Raw genomic sequence first — 16663 nt, forward strand, 5'->3', positions numbered from 1 at the left:
AATGAACTAGTAATAGGAAGAAAAAAAATGTACGGACCCAAAGTTGTACATGAAAAACTTGACAGATGCATGATCAAGGATGGCTGCTGCTAAGACACACATTTTACAGAAGTAGTTATTTTATGAACAGGTATACTCCAAAAGTTTTTTTAAAATTATTGATTTAGAACACATAATGTACTTTCTCACTGAAAATGAGTAACACACAACACGTGGCATTTCCATTTTACTCCACAACAGTTTTCAAATGGGTATCTAACATACGTTACTGAGAGCACTATGGAATCTAGCCACCACGCATATCCTGGATTAAAGACAGTCACAAATTCTTTGACCCTCCTTTCATTAAGAATTAGGGTCCATGTCCCCTCTCCTCAAATATAAGAGGGCTCTATGTCTTTTCAGAACATGGCAGGAATAATGCTACACTGATATCCAAGCCCAGGCTTAAGATAATGGCAGCTCCAGACTGGGTGCAGTAGCTCACTGCTGTAATCCCAACACTTTGGGAGGCCAAGGTGGGAGGATCGTTTGAACCCAAGAGTTCAAGACCAGCCTGGGCAACATAGTTAAGACCTTGTCTCTACAAAAAATTAAAAACTAAGAAATTAGCTATGCATGGTGGCATGTACCTCTAGTCCCAGTTACTTGGGAGACTGGACTGGGAGGACCACTTCTGCCCAGGTGTTTGAGGCTGTAGTGAGCTATGATGGTACCACTGTACTCAGCCTGGGCAACAGAGTGAGACTCTATCTCAAAAGAAAAAAAAAGAAGAAAGAGGGAGAGAGACAGACTGGCAGCTTCCACTTCCTCTCCTAGAACACTCAGAGTTGTCATGTAAGAAGCACAACCACCTCCGTTAGGAGAAAGGCCATCTGCAGAGGACCTCAGAGCACAAGGAGGGAAAGGATCCCCTGAGTCTGGCCTTCCAACCATCCAAGCATGTGTGTAAGGCCATCTTGGACCCTCACAACTGGACCAGCCAACAGATGAATAACAATAAATTACCTCCATCAAGGCCACATGGAGCAGAAGAATCACCATCTGAGCCCTGCTTGATCAGGCCACAGAACCATGAGATGCAAAGGTAGATTACTGTTTTAAATCACTGATGTTTAGGGTGGTTTCTTATTCCGCAACCATTATCCAGAACAATCTGTGGCTTTTTCAGGAAATGAAAGAAGCACATCTCTTTCCTGTTGTGGCATCAGGAATAGAGTTCCCTTCCCTGATGCTGCACTGGTGGTGTGCTGTCAGCCATGATATTCCTCCAGCTGCAAGCCGTTAAGTGCACCTCCTATGCTTAGAGCTGGCACTACAACATGAATGTGTCTGTGTTGAGGAGAGGGAAAGTACATGGTATGATCATTATCATCCCAGCCAGAGATGTGAGGGTTGTCTGCTTGGAAACCCTCCTAGAATTTTCACACTTAGGAGAGGGCAGGTTTCAAAATTCTGAAGAAACATGATGCACAGTCAAAATACAACTGGGCGGGGAGCAGTGGCTCACGCCTATAATCCCAGCACTTTGGGAGGCTGAGGCAAGAGGATCGCTTGAGGCCTGGAGTTGAAGACCAGCCTAGGCAACAAAGTGAGACCTCGTCTGTACAAAAAAATGAACAAAACTTGCTGGGCATGGTGGCATGTGCCTGTAGTCCCAGCTACTCAGGCAGCTGGGTGGGAGGACCACTTGAGCGCAGGAGGCCAAGGCTGCAGTGAGCCAAGATCATGCCACTACACTCCAACCTGGGCAACAGAGTAAGACCTTGTCTCAAAAAAAGATTGGTTCCCAGATACCAAAGTCAAAAATACCACAAGGAAAAAAAACTACAGGCCGGGTGCAGTGGCTCATGCCTGTAAGTCCCAGCATTTGGGGAGGCCAAGGCAGGTGGATCATATGAGACCAGGTGTTCGAGACTGGCCTGGCCAACATGGCAAAACCCTGTCGCTACTAAAAATACAAAAATTAGCTGGGCATGATGGTGCATGCCTATAATCCTAGCTACTGGGGAGGCTGAGGTTGCAGTGAGGCAAGATCACGCCACTACACTCCAGCCTGGATGACAAAGGAAGATTCTGCTCAAAAATGACGAGAAAACTACAGACTAATATTCCTAATGAACATAGACGCAAAAATCTTCAACAGAATAGTAGCAAACTCAATCTAACAATACATTAAAAGGATTACATACCATGACAAAGTGAGATTTATCCCAGGAATGCAAGGGTGATTCAACATACAAAACAAAATCAATATAATATACTACATTAATAGAACAGTGAAAAAAATATGATCATCTCAGAAGATGCACAAAAAGCATTTGACAAAACTCAACAACCTTCCATTAAAAAAAAAAAGTCAGTGGCCAGGCACAGTGGTTCACACTTGTAATCCCAGCATTTTGGGAGTCTGAGGCAGGAGGACTGCTTGAGGCCAGGAGTTTGAGATCAGCCTGGGCAATATAGCAAGACCCATCTCTAAAATTAAAAAAAAAAAAAAATCAATTAACTGGGCATATTGGTGCCCACCCGTAATCCCAGCTACCTGGGAGGCTAAGGCAGGAGAACCGCTCAAGGTGAGGCATTTGAGACCAACATAGGCAACACAGCAAGACCCTGTCTCCACAAAAATTAAAAAACTAGCAAGGTGTGGTGGCTTGCACCTATAGTAGTCTCAGCTACCAGGGAGGCTAAAGAAGGAGCATTGCTTGATCCTGGGAGTTCAAGACTGCAATCAGCTATGATAATATCACTGTACTCCAGCCTGGGTAAAAGAATGAGACCCGGTCTGGGGAAAAAAAAACGCCAGGCACAGTGGCTCGAACGTGTAATCCCAGCACTCTGGGAGGCCAAGGTGGGCTGATTGCTCAGGAGTTTGAGACTAGCCTGGACAACATGGCGAAACCCATCTCCACCAAAAATGCAAAAAAAAAAAAAAAAATAGCAAGGCACTGTGGCATGTGCCTTTGGTCCCAGCTACTCAGGAGGGTGAGGTGAGAGGATCGCTTGAGCCTGGGAGGCAGACATTGCAGTGAGCCATGATTGCACTACTGCACTCCAGCTTGGGTGACAGAGCAAGACCCTGTGTCAAAAAAAAAAAAAAAAGAAAGAAAAAAAAAGAAAAGAAAGAAAACACAGCTAACTTCATAATCAATGGTGAAAAGCTTCCCCTGAGATTAGGAACAGTGTGAGGATGTTCACTTTCATCACTGCTATTCAAAATTGTACTAAATGTCTTAGCCAGAGTAATTAGGCAAGAAAAATAAATAAAAGGCATTCAAATTAGAAAGAAGAGGTAAATTATATATGCAGGTGACATGATTCTGTATAAAGAAATCCCACAGAATCCACAAAATAACTACTAGAGGTAATAAATTCAACAAGGTTGTAGGGCATAAGACCAACATACAAAAATCAGTTGTTTCTATATACCAGCAATGAGCAATACAAAAAGAAAGTTCAGAAAATAATTTCATTTACAACAGAACCCACAAGAATAAAGCACCAAGAAATAAATTTATACAAAGAGATGAATGATTAACACTACAAACTATTGCTTAAAGAAATTAAAAGAGACATAATTGAATGAAAAGACATCCCAAGTTCAGCCGGGTGCTGTGGCTCACGCCTATAATCCCAGCACTTTGGGAGGCAGACGCAAGCTGATCACGAGCTCAGGAGATTGAGACTATCCTGGCTAACACAGTGAAACCCCGTCTCTACTAAAAATACAAACAATAGCCAGGTGCTGTGGCACGTGCCTGTAGTGCCAGCAACTCGGGAGGTTGAGGCAGGAGAATGGCGTGAACCCGGGAGACGGAGCTTGTAGTGAGCCGAGACTGCAGCACTGCACTCTAGCCTGGGGAATACAGGGAGACTCCCTCTCAAAAAAAAAGAAACAAAGGAAAGACATCCCACGTTCATGGATTGGAAGACAATACTGTTAAGATTGCAACCCCCCAAAGCAATCTACAGAATCAATCCCCTCCCTATTAAAATTCCAATGACCTTTTTTGCAGAAATGAAAAAGGTGACATTCAAATTCATATAAAATTGCAACTGGCCCCAAACAGTCAAAACAATATAGAAAATGAAAAAGTTGGGAGACTCATGCTTCCCAAACTTACTACTTCAAAACTTACTACAAAGCTTCAGTAATCAAAACTGTGTGTGATATGGTTTGGCTGTGTCTCCACCCAAATCTCATATTGAATTGTAGCTCATACAATCCCTGTGTTATGGGAAGGGACCCAGGAGGAGGTAACTGAAGTATGGGGGCAGGTTTTTCCCACGCTGTTCTCGTGATACTAAGTCTCACAAGATATGATGGTTTTATAAAGCACAGTTCCCCTGCACAGACTCTCTTGCCTGATGCCATGTAATACATACCTTTGCTCCTCCTTTGCCTTCCACCATGATTGTGAGGCATCCCCAGCCATGTGAAACAATGAGTTCATTAAACCTCTTTTTCTTTATAAATTACCCTGTCTCGGGTATGTCTTTATTAGCAGCATGAGAACAGACTAATAAAGTGTGCTACTGATGTAACAGACTTACAGAGCAACAGAATAGAACTGAGAGTCCAAAATAAATGCAAACATCTATGGCCAATTTATTTTTAATAAGGGTGCCAAGACCATTCAATAGGGAAAGTAGTGTTTTCAATAAATGGTGCTGAGAAAACTAAATAAGAACATACAAAAGAATGAATTGGGACTCCTATCTCATTCCATATACAAAAATTAACTGAAATGGATCAAAGACCTAAAGGTAAGAACTAAAACAAGAAAACTCAGAAGAGGCTGAGTGCAGAGGCTCACGCCTATAATCCCAACACTTTGGGAGGCTGAGGTGAGTGGATCACTTGAGGTCAGGAGTTCTAGACCAGTCTGGGCAACATGGCAAAACCCCATCTCTACTAAAAATACAAAAATTAGCCAGGCTAATTAGTGGTGTGTGCCTGTAGTCCTAGTTACTCAGGAGACTGAGGCATGAGAATTGCTGGAACCCAGGAGGCGGAGGTTGCAGTGAGCCAAGATCATGCCACTGCACTCCAGCCTGGGCAACAGAAGGAGACTTGGCCTCAAAAAAAAAAAAAAAAGTTTAACATTCAGAATATATAAAGAACTCGACAGACATTGTCCTCCCCAAAAAATGTACAAATGGCCAAGAGTCACATGAAAAGACATTCAATATTTTTGCCCATCAAGAAAATACAAACCCAAACCACAATGAGATACCACTTTACACTAACTAGAATAGCTTTAATCAAAAATATATACATACATATACACATACAACACACACACACACATATATGTACATCCTTTTGTAGTTCATAAGTGTGATTGGGTATTCAAATGCAGGTGTGAGAGATGCCACTCTTAAACCTTGTTATGACATCGGCACATTACCCATGCGACATAAAAAAGAAAACAAAATAAATTTAGCAAAGATGTCCTGAAATTGGAACACTACTGGTGGGAATAAGTTAAACACAGTATTACCATATGACCAGCAATTCCACTCCTAGGTATATACCCAAGTGAAATAAAAACATACCTACACAGAAACTTGTACACAAATGTTTACAGCAGTATTACTCTTAATAGTCAATTAAAATAATCCAAATGCCCATGAACAAATGAATAGACACATTGTGGCATATATGTACATACAATGGATTATGATTCAGCAATAAAAAGGAACAAGATACTGACACATGCTACAACTTGGATGTACCTCAAAAACATCATGCTAAGTGAAAGTAGCCAGACACAAAAAACAAGTTATATGATTCCTAGATGCTATATCTGAAATAGGCAAATCCACAGAAACCAAAAGCAGATTAGAGATTATCAAGGGACGGGAGGATTGGAGAATGGGAGTGATTACTTAATGGGTAAAGGGGGATGAAAAGTTGTTTTTTCTTCTTTAAGAGACGGGTTCTCCATCTGTCCTCCAGGCTGGAGTGCAGTGGTGCGATCATAGCTCACTGCAGCCTCGAATTCCTGGGCTCAAGCAATCCTCCTGCCTCAGCCTCTGGAGTAGGTGAGACTACATACAGGCTCAAGTCACCGTGCCCAACCTCTTTTTTTTTTTCTTTTGAGACAGAGTCTTGCTCTGTTGCTCAGGCTGGAGTGCAGCGGCGTGATCTCGGCTCACTGCAACTTTTGTGTCCCAGGTTCAAGTGATTCTCCTGCCTCAGCCTCCCAAGTAGCTGGGACTACAGGAATGTGCCACCATGACCAGCTAATTTTTGTATTTTTAGTAGAGACGGGGTTTCACCATGTTGGCCAGGATGGTCTCGATCTCTTGACCTCGTGATGCACCTACCTCAGCCTCCCAAAGTGCTGGGATTACAGGCATGAGCCACCATGCCCAGCCCCAGCCTCTACTAAAAAAATACAAAAATTAGCCAGGTGTGGTGGCACGTACCTGTAACCCCAGCTACTCGAGAGGATGAAGCAGGAGAATCGCTTGAACCTGGGATGCAGAGGTTGCAGTGAGCCAAGATCACACCACTGCACTCCAGCCTGGGTAACAGAACGAGACTCCATCTCAAAAAGAAAAAGGAAAGGACAAACATTTTCTGCTATGGGGGGGAAAAAAAAAAAAAAGCAAAGCAAGTGACCAGAGCAACAGCATCGGCTTTTAATTAGGGTGTTCAGGGAAGACCCCTTTGAAGAGGTGAAATGTGAACAGAGACCTAAATAAATCGAAGTGTTGTTGTTGTTGTTTGAGACAGTCTCACTGTCACCCAGGCTGGAGTGCAGTAGCGCCATCTCAGCTCACTGCAACCTCCACCTCCCGAATTCAAGCGATTCTCCTGCCTCAGTTGCTGGGACTACAGGCACGTGCCACCACATCCAGCTAATTTCCTTTTTTTGGTTTAGTAGAGATGGGGTTTTACCATGTTGGCCAGGCTGGTCTCAAACTCCTCACCTCAAGTGATTTGCCCCCTCAGCCACCCAAAGTGTTGGGATTACAGGCATGAGCCACCACACCCAGCTCAAATTGAAGAATACTATTATTGCTAAATAACAGAAAAAAATAAAGTGCTAAAATATGAATTTAAATACACAAAAATTTGTATGCTAAAACTGCTTTTAAAAAGGGGAGATATCTATAGATGTTCCTTTTGTGCAAATATACTGTGATTTCACTTTCTAGACATTTTACCCTTTTTATAAATAATTTATTTGCAGTCCAATAATGTCCTTCTACTCCCACCGGTACTTCTTCCAGGGACAGGCCATACTTACAAGACAGCCTGTCATCCACCTTGCTAATAAGTCATTCCCCTTATGAAATCACTCAGGAAAGGAAAGGGGAAGAGAAATGATCACTTCTGAAATACTAGGTTCTTATATTCTCTCACATGCTCAGATTTTTCTTGTTCTTGTTTTGAGACAGGATCTCACTGAGTCACCCAGGCTAAAGTGCAGTGACACAATAACACCTCACTGCAGCCTTGACTTCATGGGCTCAAGCAATCCTCCCGCATCAGCCTCCTGAGTAGTTAGATGGGACTACAGGAGCATGCCACCATGACTCGCTAATTTTTAAATTTTTTGTAGAGACAAGGTCTTATGTTGCCCAGGTTGGTTTAGAACTCCTGGATTCAAGCGATCCCCCTGCCTCATCCTCTCAAAGTGCTGGGACTGCAGGTATGAGCCACTGCACCTGGCACAGCGTTTTTTTTTAGACGCAGCTTTACTCTTGTTGCCCAGGCTGGAGTGCAATGGCACAATCCTGGGCTCACTGCAACCTCTGCCTCCCGGGTTTAAGCAATTCTCCTGCCTCAGCATCCCAAGTAGCTGGAATTACAGGCATGCACCACCACACCCGACTAATTTTATATTTTTAGGTGAGATGGGGTTTCACTATGTTGGTCAGGCTGGTCTCGAACTCATGACCTCAGGTGATCCACCTACCTTGGCCTCCGAATGTGCTGGGATTACAGGCACGAACCTCCGCACCAAGCCCAGGCTCACTTTTAAGTCTCAATGACTTTTTTTATTATGGTAAAATACACATAACAAAATTTACCATCGTAATCATTTTAAGTGTATAGTCCAGTGGTATTAAATACATTCATAATGTTGTGTGACCATCACCACCATCCATCTCCAAATGGAGTGTTTAGGTTTCAGAGGCTTTTCTGTGTGACTGTGAACTCCATAGTTACCTTTGCATAGATGAGAAAACTGAGGCTTAGAAAGGAAGAGGAATTTAACAGCACAGTTAGCGGAAGGACAGACCAGAATTCAAAGCAGGGCTGATTCCTTCCATACATAAACTGGTCTCATTTTTACTGCGTCCATCTTAGGCCAGACTGTGGCAATACAAAGAACGAAGTGACCCAACCCTTGAGAAGCTTGTCATCTCAACCCTAGAGACCTATCCCAGCTGCATGGAAACATCCCTCAATCTGGAGAAGGCAGGGAAGGCTCTCAGGCCACTGCCTCCACCCTACAAGGGCCACTTATGTCTAAAAACAAAGAAATCTACCCTCTGTCATCCCAAGGGCCTGACTAGTGGCCTCAGTGTCCGGCTGCATTCTCTTATTCACAGTCCTTCCTGGAGCAGGTACAGATGGCCATGAAACAAGCCCCTACATCTCTGCTCAGCCACCACTGACCCCTCCTGGTTACAAGTTCAAAATCCTGACAGTGGTTCTCCCAGAAGAGCCACCTTAAGTATTCTCCAAAATAGCCAAACATCACTTCCCTGCTAACAGGGGCGACGGCCTCCATGCCTTTAACTCGTATTTCCACAGGCAATCTGTAGTTACAACTAAATTCGAGGTGGATAGGTGCTAGGCTGTAACCATTATGCTCTCTACAGAGTGACCAGGACTTGGGGACTTGTTCATCACTAACAAGTTAATGTTTGTAAAACCCTGTAAAGACATAATGACTAAATGCTATCATTATTACTAGACTACCAGTTTAACTGTAAATTAAGAGAGAGAGGGGAAAGAAAACACATTAGCAAATCAGGTTAGGGACTGCTACTCAGCAAGCTGCAAGAAGCATCTGAGCCACTGCCAAAAGAACCTCCCAACCAAATGTGTCAAAGGAGAGTAAATAGGAGGGGGCTGCTGTAAGAAAGGAACTCATGGCAGAGATGGAATGGAGTGCGGCCTAGAATAATCAGCCATATAGGCAAAACAGATGTTGGATGAAAAGGAAAGGCTGTATGAAAAATACATCATTTTAAAAAAAAGCACTCTAGCAGCAAAACTAAAGTCTACTCTGAAAGCAAAACTAAGAAGTATAGAACCTGAAGAAAATCTAAAACTGCACTGTAATTCAGCTGTGGTGAAACCATGAACTCTGAGGTCCAACAGGCCTGTTGCTCTTCCTTTTCCTCATCTGTAAAATGGGGAGAATTCCTACTTCAGAAGTTAGGCTGTCACAAAGGCAGCACCCAGAAGTGGCCGGGTCCCTTTTCCTGTAGACTCGCTCCCCTGAAGGACAGCCACAGCAGAACCCCCTCTGCCAGGTGACTCCCTGCTAGCCCAGAATTCCCCACTCCTGCTGCTAGCTTCCCTAAGAGTTACCTCCTAGAGAAATGCCTCCTCCTAACCCAGGCTGAAACTGCACAGCGCCTCCACAATGCACCAGAGCCTCTGTTTCACTGTCGTGGCACCTACCACATGATCAGACGGCATCCTATCTGACTTTTTAGCTTTAGCAACGAGCATAGCCCCTAGCACTTAGAAAGTTCTCAAAAAAAGTGTGGGTGATTCAATAATTCTCAATCAACCCTCGTTGGAATTAGGTAGGGAAAAACCTACCCTGAGTGAATAGCCCTTGCTTTGTCATTATTTGCCTTGTGAGAGTTGCTGACCCAAACACTCAGAGCCTCAGCTGCCTCCCACATAAAATAAGAGACCTCAACTAGAAAACTTCTGTGGTCCCTAACTAACAAGATCTGATATTTACATTCTAAGATCTTAACATTCTTACTCTATTACACCTCAATCCTCTAATACTATGACAATTAACATCTCCACAATGCTTTCCCATCCACCTAACTCATAAAAAGCAAGTGATGTCCCTGGTGCTAGCAGCCCCATTGTATAGACAGGGAAATCAATTCAGCGGGGCCAAGTAGCCTGCCCAAGGTCATTCTGCCACTAAATACAGAGGGCAGACTGGAATTCAGATCCTCAAAGGTGGTACCCTCCACTATGCCACGCTTCTCCAGCTGTGAGGTGGACAGCTCCAGGAATCCACAGTGGGATTCCAGAAACACAATACATCTTTTGGAGAATCAAGAGTTTTAAAAGATTTAGGGAACAAGGTAAGTTTATATTAAAACAATCAACCATATTACGGAGGACAATGTACAATTTACATTAAATTTTAAGATAAAACTTAATGGGCTTACCAAACCCCCTCCCGCTAAGGGGAAAGTCACACAGAAAAGCCTCTGAAACCTAAACTGTTAATTTACCCTATAATAATGTTTCAAGCAGCAGGTTTAATTTGCAGCATAAAGTTATAATTTCTGAGTATTACTGGACATGAAAGAGCTCAAGCGAACTAGTTTTCCTGTTCTTCCAGCTTTTAAGTCATTAAAAGCATCCAAGAAAATTACATGGTGAAATGAAACTTTCCACCAAACAAACCCCCAATGCAACTAATCCTGGAGCTAAATATTATCAGAACAGGAGGATGGAAGCCTGACCTCCAGGAACACACAGTTAAGGGAGGCCGCTACAAGGCACACCCAGCTGCCGACACACATTCCAAACACGTGGAACCACCGTGGGAATCTGTCACATCCCTCCTGTCTTCCCGGCTTGCAGAATCTGGACACAAACACTGACCAAGAGCTTACCATTTGCCTGGCCCTTGGGGGAAGGAGGGAAGGCCTAACAAGCACCTCATTACCTTGTGGATGCAGGCCTCCTAATTGGCAGTAACCTTCCAGGACACAAAATTAATCTCGGAAAACCTTCATTACAATTTTCATGACTCCTGGAGATTCACATTTCACCACTTTGATGCTACTGTTGCCTTACAGATTTGTATTACCCTACTTGGTTAATCAATTTAGCTTTTCTCTCCACTTAAAGAAATCAAGTTTCCAATAAATACGCTTTTGGGTTCTGCCATAGAATAAGTGTTTCAAATGGAAAGGAAATCAGAAAATTAAAGAAGCAGATCCTCACATCTTTCTTGATAGAACTGCCCCACGAGAAGTCACTACCAAATAGCCTCCATTTAATTTTTGTTTTTAATTCTCGAAATCAGCATGGAACAATCTTAGAAAAAAAAGTAAATTGTGAAATGAAATGTAGGGCACCAATTTTTCAGTTCTTGAGAATTAAGGAGACTGAGGTGATTTAAGCATGGATGACAGCGGAGTAGGTTGGGGGAAGGACTTTTTTTATTTTTTTTTTAGACAGAGTCTCGCTCTCTTGCCCGGGCTGGAGTGCAGTGGCCGGATCTCAGCTCACTGCAAGCTCCGCCTCCCGGGTTTACGCCATTCTCCTGCCTCAGCCTCCCGAGTAGCTGGGACTACAGGCGCCCGCCACCTCGCCCGGCTAGTTTTTTGTATTTTTTTTTAGTAGAGACGGGGTTTCACCGTGTTCGCCAGGATGGTCTCGATCTCCTGACCTCGTGATCCGCCCGTCTCGGCCTCCCAAAGTGCTGGGATTACAGGCTTGAGCCACCGCGCCCGGCCAGGACTTTTTTTTAAATATTAGAGCCAGGGCAGGGTGTAATGGCTCACGCCTAGATCCCAGCACTTTGCAAGGCTGAGATGGGTGGATCACTTGAGGTCAGGAGTTCGAGACCAGACTGGCCAACATGGTGAAACCCACTCTCTACTAAAAATACAAAATTAGCTGGGCATGGGGGCAGGCACCTGTAGCCCCAGCCACTCAGGAGGTTAAGGCAGGAAAATCACTTGAGCCCAGGAGGGAGAGGCTGCAGTGAGCCAAGACTGCACCACTGCACTCCAGCCTGGGCAACAGAAGAAGACTCCATCTCAAAAAAATGAACAGGCCAAGTGTGGTGGCCCACGCCTATAGTCCCAGCACTTTGAGAGGCTGAGGTGGGTGGATCACCTGAGGTCAGGAGTTCAAGACTAGTCTGGCGAACATGGCAAAACCCTGTCTCTACTAAAAAATACAAAAATTACCTGGGAAGGCTGGGCACAGGGGCTCACGCCTGTAATCCCAGCACTTTGGGAGGCCAAGGCAGGTGGATCACTTGACGTCTGGAGTTTGAGACCAGCCTGGCCAAGATGGTGAAACCCCATCTCTACTAAAAATACAAAAATTAGCTAGTTATGGTGGCACGCACCTGTGGTCCCCAGCTACTCAGCAGGCTGAGGCAGGAGAATCGCCTGAATCCCGGAGGTGGAGGTTGCAGTGAGCTGAGATCACGCCAACTGCACTTCAGTCTGGGTGACAGAGTGAGACTCTGTCTCAAAAAAAAAAAAAAAAAAAAAATTGCCAGGCATGGTGGTGGGCGCCTGTAATCCCAGCTACTAGGGAGGCTGAGGTAGGAGACTCATTTGAACCCAGGAGGTGGAGGTTGCAGTGAGCCAAGATCGGGCCACTGTACTCCAGCCTGGGCAACAGAGTGAGACCGTTTCAAATAAAATAAAATAAATAAATAAATAAAAATTAATTTATTTTAAGAGCCAGGAGTCTCACTGTGTTACCCAGATAAGAGTGATCCTCCCACTTCATTCTCTGGGGTAGCTGGGACCACAGGTGAGCATGTCAGGCTAGGAAGGGGCTTTTTAACATTTACACCCCTCCCCTGCCACTTTTGAGACTTTCTACATGCAATGAAAAATGGTAGGGACAGCAAAGTGGTGTCACCCAGGTTAGGGCCCGCTGCTCCATTCCCCTCCGCAGACCATGCCCTTCACAGTACAGTATGCCTGGACCACATGAGCTCCCAGTCACAAGAGCCAAAGGCCAGCACATGCAACTTCCCAACTGGAAACCCAATGAGCAGCAGCATGACCAGCACTGCATCTACTGGCAAGGAGTGAAGGACGGCAAGCTGTCAGATCCCATCTTACCAAAACAAAGTGGGAAGGGGCCCTGTAAGGGGGCCCAGATGGCCCCACTATACCAGAGTTTTCCTGACACTGGGCCTTAACTCAACACCGCTTCCCAGAGACTTACCCAACTACCTCAGCCAACCAAGAGCTTTCTCTTTCCCTTATGGTGGATTCCCACCACACTTCTAGAATTCTACACAATCCACTAATTCATCTCATCCTACATTTTGACTTGCTGGTTTCTTCCTGGTGGGAGAAAGTATTCTCTGCCAAATGGTTAGCACCTGAGGGCAGGATGCTGGCTTTTTCCTTACGCTTCCTGCCATAAGCTCCTGTCCTAGTCTGTCTCAGTCAAGTATCTGTTGGTTTCTGGCATTTCCCCTCACCGTGCACAGGGGCCAAGATGGCCTATATCCCTGCAGATCACACCCCAGCAGACGGGTGCTGCGTCTCACTCTTCCCAGCACGGTAACCAGAACATTATGAGAACTCAGGGCACATTAACTGAACGTTAATTCAATGAGAAAAAGACTCCCAAGTCCCAATTAATGATCCACTTGTCTCAAGGAATACAGAATGCAGCATCAATTCCCACCTGATTCCTAAAGTTGATAGAAACCAACAGGCATCAGCATTTATGACATCCCACTACCTGCCAGCCTACTCCAAGTCATCTGCACAGGCCGGCAATAAGCTTCACCAAAACAAACAAACAAGAAAGGTATTATGCTTAAGTAAAAAACTCCGCTTCTTCTCCCTAGGGTGGTCCGTCTCCCATCCCCTTTCCTGGAATAGTGTTGTGCAGAACTTAGTCAATAAAGGCTTTCTCAAATGAGAAAGGCATTTCATATTTTAATTATGAATAATAAATTTTACACAAGCACACATAACATTTTCTTAGTTTTTTTTTTTTTTTTCTATTCTGTTTAAAACTGCATTTTCTTCTATTTCCATTCGCATCTTTGGGACCCAAAGCCTGCTGCACTGGTGCAGACCGCATGGCACCTATCCCCGGTACCTCTCTCGGGTGTCTAGGCCTCCCTCATTCTGGCTTCATCCCTCCTGCTCAAAGCAAGTCTAAGCATCATCTCCACACTCAGGTCTCGGCTGCCTCTCTCTGGTAGCCTTCCAAATCCTCTGGCCTCACCTCCCTCTTTCTCACTCTTCCCACTTTCTCTGTATCTGAGGTCAGTTATTATGACTCCTCCACACAAAAAAGAACACCAAGTAATTTTTCTTCCTCCACGAACACTCACAAAGCAGCAGCAAGGGGTCCCTGATTCCATGGAATGGACCCTGAGGGCCTTGGCCACGAAACGTCGCCTCTGCTAAGTTAACAGTTCTTTAAACTGACCACTGCAAGGAAATTCAGCTATTGCATAATACTTGATAGGTTAGATCACTTGCTGTTTGGAGAGTCTTGCTATATGAAGAGAAAACAGAGTTGGGCAAATTTAACGCAATTTCCTTTGTTTGCCTGAGCTAGCTCAGACTTGCAACGCCACAGTAGCAGTTTTATCTTTCTTAAAGTACAGCTTTAACATCACAAAAAAGGATTTTAAGGGAGTGATCAATCATTCTCATCTAACCTGACAGTATCATTAGCATGCATACCCTGATAATACCCTAGAAAGGTCCTTCTTGAGTTGCACAGTGAAAAATTAAAGGGATTCTTGCAGGAGTATTTAGAGAATCAGAATTCGCAACGCAGGCTCAGACGTCTCAGTTAATGAAGGACTTTCTTCAACGCACAAACAAAAGTAGGGATATTTTGATGGTATTAACAGAAACAACTGGAGACTGTTACTGCCTGTTTCCAGTGAAATCTCTTTACAGCCTCTCACTGAGTGAAGCCATCTTATTAATTCCAAAAGAAGGGATAGCATCCAAGGAAAATAATTGGTCTTCTTTCCCCTCGCAGAGAAATTCACAAGAATGTCTCAAAAAAAAAAAAAAAAAAAAAAGCTGAAATTCTCCCTGGCCATCTCTCTCCTTTCCTGGCTTCTGCATTGACAGCTGGAACAGATGGCGTCTGGGTGAGACACCTTACATCTTAACCCTTATCCATGATAAGGTCTGATTTTCACTAGCGATGCTGGAATCCAAGGTCTGTCAGGGTTTCCGTCATGAGCACCCACTCACAGGATTTCCAGTCCCATGTGATATTTTCCAGTTTTCATACCGATAAGGCTTATCTTGCTTTGGCCAAAGAATTTTCATCTTTAGACTAATTCTTAACATTTACATTGTCACAACGCGGTGAAAAGGTACACATTTCCTCTCATTTGAGAAAAGAACGCTGTACACTATTTTGCCAGACATCCTACATATGATGCAGTCTTTTCACAGGCCATTTTCAAAGACGTGAGAGACAGGAGAAGATCTCAGGACGAACTGATGGTCCACTTGGCCATTCCCTACAGTAAGAATTTTATAGACACATACAGGGTAACAGCAAACAACATTTCCAAACGCTCCGGCAGTGTGTAGTCGCAGCAAATGCTAGAAAAATAAATAAATAATGGCTCCTCTTCAGTTGTATGCTGTGAATGTAAATTAAGCCGCTTCAACGCTCGACATAACCTTTCTGACGCCACAAAAATGAATGAATTATATCCATACACACACAGGCACACACACACCACGCATCACGCATCACATCTCATTCTGAAAACTGATTCTGAGCTTAATTCGAAAAATGTGAAATACAACTGGTCCCGTCAACGGCTCGTAATCTGAAGGCTTCTTGGATTTCCAAGCACGTCCACAACACCTCATCCGTTTCCAGTTTGTTACTGTTTCAAATCGAAGGGAGAGAATTTTCCACATAGAATTCTCTCCTCGGGTTCAAATACTAGACCGAAGTCCCCACACGGGGCTGGATGGCGGCGTGGAACCTGCCAGCCCGCCGAGAGCCGCCTGGCGCCCGCGGGGAAGACGCAGAGCCCGCGGCCCGGAGCCGCCCGGTGCCCCGGGAGTCGCCGGCCCTCGGCGGCCGCGGGAGGGGGATTCGCGCCCTGAGCCCAACCCGGACCCCCCGCGCCGCCCCCCAAGCGGTCGGAGGCGCCTCTGCGGCGGCATGACTCAGGACCAACTTTCCAATAACGCCCGGGCCCCCCCGGCCGGCCCGGGCAGCGCGTTCGGCCACGCAGCTCCTGAGCCGCCGTCCCTCCGCGTGAAACCCGCGGCCCCGCGGGGTGCCGGGTCCTCAACGCCCGCGGGGGTCACGGCCGTGGCGAGGCCTGCGCGCCCCGTTTCCTGAAAAGCTGCGGGCGCCCCGGCCCCCTCGGGCCCCGAGCCCGGCCTCCGGGACAAAGTTTGCCGAAGTTGAGGCGTCCGGGGGCGGGAGGCAGCCGGGCTGGGGCGCGGGGCCAGGCTAAAGCCGCGCCCCGCACTCGCCGCCGGGACGGGCCGGGCCTGCGCCGCGCCGGGCCCGCGCCGGGCAGCCCTGAGGCCCCCGGGCCCCGCCGCCGAGGGCGCGGGATGGAGGCGACTGGGATGGAGGCGCCCGGCCGCGCGCCGGAGGCCCGCCCGCCCGCCGCGGCCCCTTACCTCGCGGTCTGCCGCCGCTTGGCCGGCTCAGGGGCGCCGGGCACGTCCTCCGCCGCGGTCCGCAGCGTCC

At 45.8% G+C, this 16663-nt stretch overlaps 1 protein-coding gene and 1 non-coding gene across 8 annotated transcripts in view; one reads left to right on the forward strand and one right to left on the reverse strand.

Annotated features, from left to right (window-relative positions):
- TRAF3 (TNF receptor associated factor 3) overlaps positions 1-16663 on the reverse strand; it is a 131086-nt gene extending 114423 nt beyond the window's left edge. For 6 of the 7 annotated variants that reach the window (XM_026455224.1, XM_026455236.1, XM_026455234.1 and 3 more), the window contains exon 1: positions 16594-16663. The gene's annotated coding sequence lies outside the window, so the exon portion shown is untranslated. The remainder of the gene's footprint in view (positions 1-16593) is intronic. The other variant, XM_026455235.1, reaches the window with a different exon arrangement.
- On the forward strand, positions 5324-5424 carry LOC111538390. The gene has a single exon (XR_002730316.1). It is a non-coding gene; the product is annotated as a small nucleolar RNA U13 (small nucleolar RNA).

Source organism: Piliocolobus tephrosceles, chromosome 6, assembly GCF_002776525.5.
Source record: "Piliocolobus tephrosceles isolate RC106 chromosome 6, ASM277652v3, whole genome shotgun sequence".
Classification (NCBI taxonomy): domain Eukaryota; kingdom Metazoa; phylum Chordata; class Mammalia; order Primates; family Cercopithecidae; genus Piliocolobus; species Piliocolobus tephrosceles.